Source organism: Rutidosis leptorrhynchoides, chromosome 1 (assembly GCF_046630445.1).
Source record: "Rutidosis leptorrhynchoides isolate AG116_Rl617_1_P2 chromosome 1, CSIRO_AGI_Rlap_v1, whole genome shotgun sequence".
NCBI lineage: Eukaryota > Viridiplantae > Streptophyta > Magnoliopsida > Asterales > Asteraceae > Rutidosis > Rutidosis leptorrhynchoides.
The window spans coordinates 295,491,773-295,501,785 of record NC_092333.1 but is presented as its reverse complement, the minus strand read 5'-3'; positions in this window follow the sequence as shown (position 1 = coordinate 295,501,785).

The following is a 10,013-nucleotide window of genomic DNA, read 5'->3' as shown; positions in this document are numbered from 1 at the left end:
GTTTCCTCAAAATTTGGAGTATTGATTCATAGACTGGGTGCTTTTCGGAATTTCAGAATAAAAGATCATAATTCTAAGATATAAATGTTATATGTATACATATATCTGTTGATGTAGACATGCTGCGAGATTTCAAAATACTGATTGCAAATTCTCGGTAATTAGAATGGCAATTCTCGTTATAAGATGTGAATGAGTATATGATAGAGTTTCAATGAGTATAAAGATTTTTCGGAGAGTCAAAGATCAATAGAGTTGCTGGCAAGTTTACTTCTAATGTGGTGGAATATAAATAGTTCCTCGGTAATGATGATGAAAGGTAAACTTATATATCAAAGTTATAATAAGGTTTATTCAAATGAAAAGTTGAAATTTGTTTGCTGAAGCTGTGACATAATTGGCAACTTTGAAAAGGAATTGCATGGTTATTTTCGGTAATAGCAATGCCGAAGGAGCTAGCACATATGCGTGTTAAACGTTTACTCAGGTTCCGAGTATTTTTCAGGTGCATAACTATATGCATAAATCTTTTCTTCCATGGATGAAGTGCAGTTGGTTCATCCTCTCGATTGAGGTGTTTTCAAGAATCATAAAAGGTTTGAACGTGGATCGTAATCGTCAAGATACAAATGAGGTTTAAGATGAAATCAAGTGGCAAACTTGAAGAATTTTTTAGTTTCATATGTTATAGTCAATATTTTAATTCATTTTAATTGTCCAATGTTGGTAGTCCGCAGTTGATAGTCCACAGTTAGCAATTCAATAATTCATATATAGTTTAATATATAATATTCGAATTAATTAATACGTATCGTGACCCGTATTCGTCTCAGACTCGATCACAACTCAAACTATATATATTATTTGAGAATCAACCTCAACCCTGTATAGAAAACTCGATCATTACTGCATATAGAGTGTCTATGGTGATTCCAAATAATATATATAGATGTGTCGATATGATATGTCAAAACCTTGTATACATGTCCCTCTATTTAAAGTGCGTAAAGTAATTAACAGAAATTAAATGACGATAAATAAAATTGCGAGAATTAAAATTGCGATAATTAAATTGCGATAAATAAATTGCGATAAATAAATTGCGATAAATAAATGTAATACGGAATTAACAGTTAGCTAGGAACAGTTAGCTAGGATTTTGTTAGCGTGAATTCTTAACAAAATTCCTCATAGTTAATTTGTCTGTTTCTAACAAATTTTATTTTGTAAAATGTTTTCTTCATTATGCCACTTGTTGGATTTTGATAGATCAAAATCCAAATATGAAATTGAATGGAAAGGGTTATTCTGCGGTGAACGGATATGTATATCGGTGGTTGTAAATTAGATAGTAAATGACTGTTGAATCAGATTCGAAGAACGTATAATGTAACTTATTAATGTGAAATCTAAATATTCCTCGGGTATTACCTACTCGTTAAAATATATTCACCATTAACAGTTTATACAAAAGAATTTTTAATTACAATCTTTATGAAAACATATATACATATATATTTTCTTCAGATATAATCATGGATTTAATGAGTTAACATAATATTAAACTCATTTAGTTTTCAGTTGGAACTAGAATAAATAATCTCTAAAACTTTAGAGATTACATATTCGCCATGTCGAACGAAAATAAATGAGGTAGAACGATACGTAGAACGAAGATCATACTCGAAGTACAGATGGTGATATTGAGGCATGGATTGTTGATGGTACTGGTGTTGTTATTGATGGTACTGTTAGTGCCGGTGATGTTGCTGAAGCTGGTAGATTTTGCACCATATTCTCCAAATTGATTACTCGAGCGCGAAGGTCGCTAACTTCTTCTATTATTCTAGGATGATTGTCGGTCGGAACGAGCGGATGAATAAGGTTTAGAATTGTGGATATAATATAATCGTGTCGAACTACTCTGGAAATGAGGCTGAAAATGGTGTTTCGGATAGATTCGCCGGTAAGTGCTTCAGGTTCTTCACCAAGAGGGCAATGTGGTGGATGGAAGGGATCACCTTCTTCTTGTCTCCAATGATTGAGGAGGCTACGAATCCATCAGATGAATTGGGGATGGATGATTGGTTGATTCATTCTGGTGACACTGCTTTCGGAGCTTAGGTGAAACTCCATATTGGAATAGCTGTCGGAATTCGAGGAATTCGAACTGGTTGAGGGATTCATCTCGTACGATCAGATGAAGGATTTTCGATAAGAAATAGATTATAGGATGTAGATTAGTACCCTGCAATACATAATTTACATATGCATATATAATACTAAAATCCCATAAGTTACGGAGAAATCTACGGAAGCTGTCAGGCAAAGGTCACAATAACAGATACCCTACGATATGAATTTTTGTCTATACACTATTCATGCAGTCAATGCAGTAAAACGTGTCTAGACTAGGAATGATAAGCAGGTAATTTTCTAAGGATGATAAGCAGATGATTTCTGACTAGAAATGATAAGCAAAACTTTTGACATGCACACACGGTCGAAGTCCAGACTCACTAATGCATCTAAACAACTATCAGCTAGACACACTAATGCAAGACCTGGTTCGCTAAGACCACCGCTCTGATACAAACTGTAGAGACCCCTCCTAATCCATCCGGATGAAGTCCATATCGATTATAAACGATTTACAATAGTTGATTACATCGCGATGTACTTGACCTCTATATGATACATTTTACAAACATTGCATTCGTTTTTAAAAGACAAACTTGCTTTACATCGAAAATTGACGGTATGCATACTATTTCATAATAAATCTAACTATAATGGACTTAATAATAATCTTGATGGACTCGACGACTCGAATGCAACGTCTTTTGAAATTTGTCATGAATGACTCCAAGTAATATCTCTAATAAGAACAAATGCACAATGGAAGATTTCTTTCATACCTGAGAATAAACATGCTTTAAAGTGTCAACCAAAAGGTTGGTGAGTTCATTAGTTTAACATAAATAATCATTTCCATCATTTTAATAGACCACAAGATTTTCATTTTCAGTTCTCATAAATATACGTCCCATGCATAGAGACAAAAATATCTTTCATATGGATTGAACACATGGTAACCGACATTAACAAGATGCATATGAGAATATCCCCTATCATTCCGGGATATCCTTCGGACATGATAAAACAACATCGAAGTACTAAAGCATCCGGTACTTTGGATGGGGTTCGTTAGGCCCAATAGTTCTATCTTTAGGATTCGCGTCAATTAGGGATGCACTAATTCTCAAAATTAGTAATGTTCCCTAATTCTTAGGCTACCAAGCAAAAAGGGACATATTCGTCTTGGATCATTCAACCATATAATGTAGTTTCGATTACTTGTGTCTATTTTGTAAAACATTTATAAAAATTGCGCATGTATTCTCAGCCCAAAAATATAAAGGGTAAAAAGGTAAATGAAACTCACCTAATGTATTTTGTAGTAAAAATACATATGACTATATTGAACAACGCATGGTTGGCCTCGAATTCACGAACCTATATTATTTGTAGATTCATTAATATGTATAATCGTAATCGAATAAATATATATATTATTATTAGTGATATAATTTATATTAATAATTTATATATAATTCATTATTTAATTAAATGTTTTCATTTTGTATATAAAAATTAATATAGTTAAATTCTGTATATTAAATATACTTTTGTGTAATTACTCTATTGTTTACAAAATACTAGTTATAATAACTTTAGAATAATTATACTGATAATAATAGTAATTTTTCATAGTACTAATAATATAAATGATAGTATTAATAATAGTTTTTATAAAAATATAGATTTAAAGTAATGATACATTTAATAATAATTATATTAATTTTCAATAATAATAGTACTTGTTAATGATATTCATGTTAACGAAAGTGTTAATATTAATAATAATACTTACGTCAATATTAATAAGACTAAAAAAATTTAAAATAGTATAAATACTAATATTAACGAAAATACTAATAAATTTTATTATTTTCATGATAGTAATATTATTCATAATAATAATAATGATATCAATACTTAAATGATAGTATTATTAATGATAAACTCATTATTAATATTTAATAATAATAAAATTATCAATAATGATATTACTTACTAATACTTAATTACAATAATGATAATAATAATATTAATAACAATAATAATAATCATAGTAATAACATTAATAACAATCACAATATAAATGATAATCAAAATATGAATAATAATAATAATAATAATAATAATAATAATAATAATAATAATAATAATAATAATAATAATAATAATAATAATAATAATAATAATAATAATAATAATAATAATAATAATAATAATAATTATAAATATGAGAACTACCTTAAAAGGCTTAAAAAGAATTAAATTGTCAGAGCCGGGACTCGAACTCGTGACCTCCCGAACACTCGACAACACACATAACCATTACGCTATCCACGTCTTTCTGATTATAACCCCAAATTAATTAACATATCCCGTAATTATATGTTCCCATTTATTCCTTCTTCTTCACAGATCATGTCGACCAGAGTAAAATCAAGTACTGTTATCCACGAATATCTCACTTAGTTTTAGAATCAAGAATTGATACAGAAATGAATTTCAATTGTAAATTAATATTAACAGAAAAAAATCAATAACAGACCTGGTTACTTCGAAAAAATTTGAAGAACATCATACTTGATTTTGGGGTTAAGAACTTTTTAGCTCACGATTTCAAAATAAGATACATTCCAAATCCTTCATAGAAAGTTTCTGAATGCTCAATTGAATCTAAAACAACATATTGAAATTGAATTTTTGTGATGAACAATATTGTTGACTTTTGAAAATAAAGTTTGACTTCAAAATTCGACATCAATTTAAGGAATTTGGTCGTGAATCTTTCCAGATAGTTTAGAATGGGGATTTATGATATGCTTGCATTAATACATTTTTGATTTCAATTCATTTTCTTGCTTTTCAATTTTGAAACCGAAACAGAAAATGACAGGTAGTTTTTCTGTAAATAATCTCAATCTGATATTTGACAGTAAGAGTTTTATTTGATAATGATAATACAAAAACAGAATGTGTTAATCTAATTCATCGAGTAACTCGATTATTAAGTAATCAAATGGTTTGACAGGTTTCGAAAGTTGAACAGCAAAGGGAAATAAAAAAAATAAAGTGGCGTACGGTTTCTTAACTGCTTTTGTTACGTTGTGATTAAGTTGGAATCAAATGTACTGATTTCAGACAAAGAAATAAATTAGCTTTATCTTGGATAACGACTGTAAACCGAATCCTCATAACATCCTGTATTATATACGTATCATATGTGTTTATATGTATTTATATGCCTTTATATCTAATCTGTACGTATCTGTATATATATATATATATATATATATATATATATATATATATATATATACACACAATATGTTGATACTTCAAGGAGGTTTTGTGCAAAAAAGGACCAACGACGACCCTATCCTAAAGGAGAAGAAGGAGTAGGAGCAGAGCGGAGAATCTTTTTGGATTTCAGCCGAGAAGACTAGTAAAAGGAAGGATCAAGAATGTTATATATTTCAGGAGCTAGATCAGTTACCGATGAACAAGTAAGAATTGCCTCATATATATTGTATATCTGACTTTATATCAGTATTTATATATCTATAATTATATCTGTATTTGCATTTTATATATTTATGTATTTATATTTATGGATTATGATTAATAAATTTGGTAATAATAATATCCTTAATATTTTATCTAGTAATATTAAAAGTATAATAATAATAATAATATTATTATTAATGATAATAATAATAATTATTATGAAATATATAACACTAATGTGTTGTGTTTTTTTTATAGCACTAATACGAATTATACTAATATTATTAATAATAACTTTAATGATAATAATATATCAATTTATATATATATATGTCCACTTTCATATTTATTTTTTAACAAAATAATACTAATAATATATAATAATAGTAATGATAATAATAATAATTGTAATACTAATAATAACAACAATAATAGTAAAATGATAATAATAAATAATAATACTAATTGCCTAATAAAAATATGTATATATCTGTATATATATATATATATATATATATATATATATATATATATATATATATATATATATATATGTATATATTTATTTTTATATGTATTTCTCTTATATTTATATATCTATTTTTATAGATTATAATTAATATTGTTATGTTATATATATATATATATATATATATATATATATATATATATATATATATATATATATATATATATATATATATATATATATATATATATATATATATATATATATATATATATATATTTTATTTTTTTATTTTTATATGTATATCTCTTATATTTATATATCTATTTTTATAGATTATAATTAATATTGTTAGTAAATATAATATAATAATAAGAATGATTTTTAATGATAACGGTAATAATGATAATGCTAGAAATGATACTAGTAATAATATCTAATAATAATATAACAATTTACATGTATCTATATACAAGTAATTGTTCGTGAATCGTCGGGGATTGTCGAAGGTCAATTGAATTTATGATAGCAGTTCAAACTTTTTGAGACTTAACATAACAAACTTTGCTTATCGTGTCAGAAAATATAAAGATTAAGTTTAAATTTGGTCAGAAATTTCCGGGTCGTCACATACGTACCTTTCCTGCAATATTGAATCTCAATATTGATACTGAGCACTCATAACTTAACTTCTATATATTAATAGTGTATCCCTGACTAGTGCTCGAATATATAGGATTATGCATGCATGTATATTTAATATTGTCGTTAAATAGTGACGATAGATTATGAACTAGTTACATATGCAGTTAAGATAAGGTATAAGATATGCATGTCATTGGAAAGCTAGCGAAAAATTAAGAACTTTTCATTTAGATATCGTATGGTTTCGATGAACGGATTAAAAGTTATAGTCAATTGAATATTTGTATTATTATTAAAAATGATTATTATTATTATCGTCGTTATTATCGTCGTTATAGTTTTTATCTAATTATTATTATTATTATTATTATTATTATTATTATTATTATTATTATTATTATTATTATTATTATTATTATCATCATCATCATCATCATCATCATTATCAGTAAAATGTATTATATTATCATTAAAAATTGTTATTTTTACTATCGTTATTATCGTTAAAGTTATAATTAGTATTATTATTATTATCATTAAGATAGTTATTAGTAATATCATTAATATTATCATAATATTTATTATTATTAGTATTATTATAATTAAGACTAAAATTAGTAACAACTAATTATTATGATTATTATCATTAATATGAACGCGATATAAAAGATGATTAAAAACTATTAAACGGAACGATTAGGAAATAATGAGTAAGAGTATCATGATGAAATTAAAATAAGATATTTATTTAGATAAAATTATCGTTCTTATTATTTTATTATTACTATTATTATTAACAGTATCGTTAGCATTAAAACTATCATTTTAACAAAAATTATCATTTTAATAGAAATGTCATTGTTACTATAAAATATCATTATTATTATCATTTTAAATAGAATTATTATTTTAAAAATAACATTAAAAAGTATTGTAAATATTAAAGTTATCATAATTAGAATTATCGTTTTATCATAATGTCATCTTAGTAATTATAGATATTGATATTTTATAATAATAATTATTATTACAAAATAATACAACTTTTACTTACTATTATTATTATAGATATTATGTTGTTAAATAAATATGTGATACAAACATATTTTACTACCTGTAATAAATTACTTAAATAATACCTATCATATTATCTTTATGATATTAAATGAACTCTATAAATCTTATTACTTAATATATATATATAAGTATATTTTATTATGTAAATTTTAAAATAGAATTTTATTTATTAATAAATGAATTATATTATTTACTCTAATAAATCTTTTAAAAATATAAAATGATGATATTTAAAATATATTAATCATGTATAATTTTTGGAAATTATTTCGAGTCAAATTGACTTTTGTTGACTGTTGCATATTAGTCTCGAGCATTAGGATTGTGGTATACTATGACCTGACCTAATTGTTAGACAAATATTGACCAACATATAAATATATATAATTAATTTAGGTTCGTGAATCCGAGGCCAACCTTGCACTTGTTCAATGACGTTATATGTATTTTTACTACAAAATACAATAAGTGAGTTTCATTTGTTCCCTTTTTAAATGCTTTTGCAATATATATTTTTGGGACTGAGAATACATGCGTTATTTTTATAATTGTTTTACAAAATAAACACAAGTAATTGAAACTACATTATATGATTGAATGGATCGAAGCCGAATATGCCCCTTTTAGCTTGGTAGCCTAAGAATTTGGGAACAGACCACCCAAATTGACACGAATCCTAAAGATCGATCTATCGGGCCCAACTAGCCCCATTCTGGAATTTAGAATGCTTTAGTACTTCGAAATTATCATGTCCGATGGGTGTCCCGGAATGATGGGGATATTTTATATGCATCTTGTTAATGTCGGTTACCAGGTGTTCACCATATGAATGATTTTTGTCTCTATGCATGGGACGTATATTTATGAGAAATGGAAATTAAAATCTTGTGGTCTATTAAAATGATGAAAATTACCGATTATGATAAACTAATGAACTCACCAACCTTTTGGTTGACACTTGAAAGCATGTTTATTCTCAGGTATTAAAGAAATCTTTCACTGTGCATTTGCTCATTTTAAAGATATTACTTGGAGTCTTTCATGGCATATTTCGAAGAACGTTGCATTCAAGTCATTGAGTTCATTAAAGATTATTATTAAGTCAATTTATAATTGGATTGTGGATATTATGAAATGGTATGCATGACTGTCAATTTTCGATGTAAAGAAAGTTTGTCTTTTAAAAACGAATGCAATGTTTGTAAAATGTATCATATAGAGGTCAAATACCTCGCGATGTAATCAACTATTGAGAATCGTTTATAATGTATATGAACGGGTCCTTTCAGTTCTCATAAATATACGTCCCATACATAGAGACAAAAATCATTCATATGGTGAACACCTGGTAACCGACATTAACAAGATGCATATAAGAATATCCCCTATCATTCCGGGAAATCCTTTGGACATGATAAAACAACATCGAAGTACTAAAGCATCCAGTACTTTGGATGGGGTTCGTTAGGCCCAATGGATCTATCTATAGGATTCGCGTCAATTAGTAGATCGGTTTACTAATTCTTAGGTTACCAAGCAAAAAGGGGCATATTCGACTTCGATCATTCAACCATATAATGTAGTTTCGATTACTTGTGTCTATTTCATAAAACATTTATAAAAATTTCGCATGTATTCTCTGCCCAAAAATATAAAGGATAAAAATGCAAATGATACTCACCTAATATATTTTGTAGTAAAAATACATATGACTATATTGAACAATGCAGGGTTGGCCTCGGATTCACGAACCTATATCATTTGTATATTTATATTTTAAAACAGATATTTGTAATTGAACAATTTTATATTTATATCTTATTTATCTTTTGTATATACATATATATATATATATATATATATATATATATATATATATATATATATATATATATATATATATATATATATTCAATTTGTGTATATATATATTCAAATTTCTTATTATTTAGATAGTTACATACATACATATATATATATATATATATATATATATATATATATATCTGATTAGTATTATATATAAAATAGGTATTAATTTGTTATATATATATATATATATATATATATATATATATATATATATATATATATTTATGTAAAAGTCATTAATATCATTAGTACATACTTATATGTATTGTTACTTTATAAATATTTTTATATACAAAATGTTTATTTG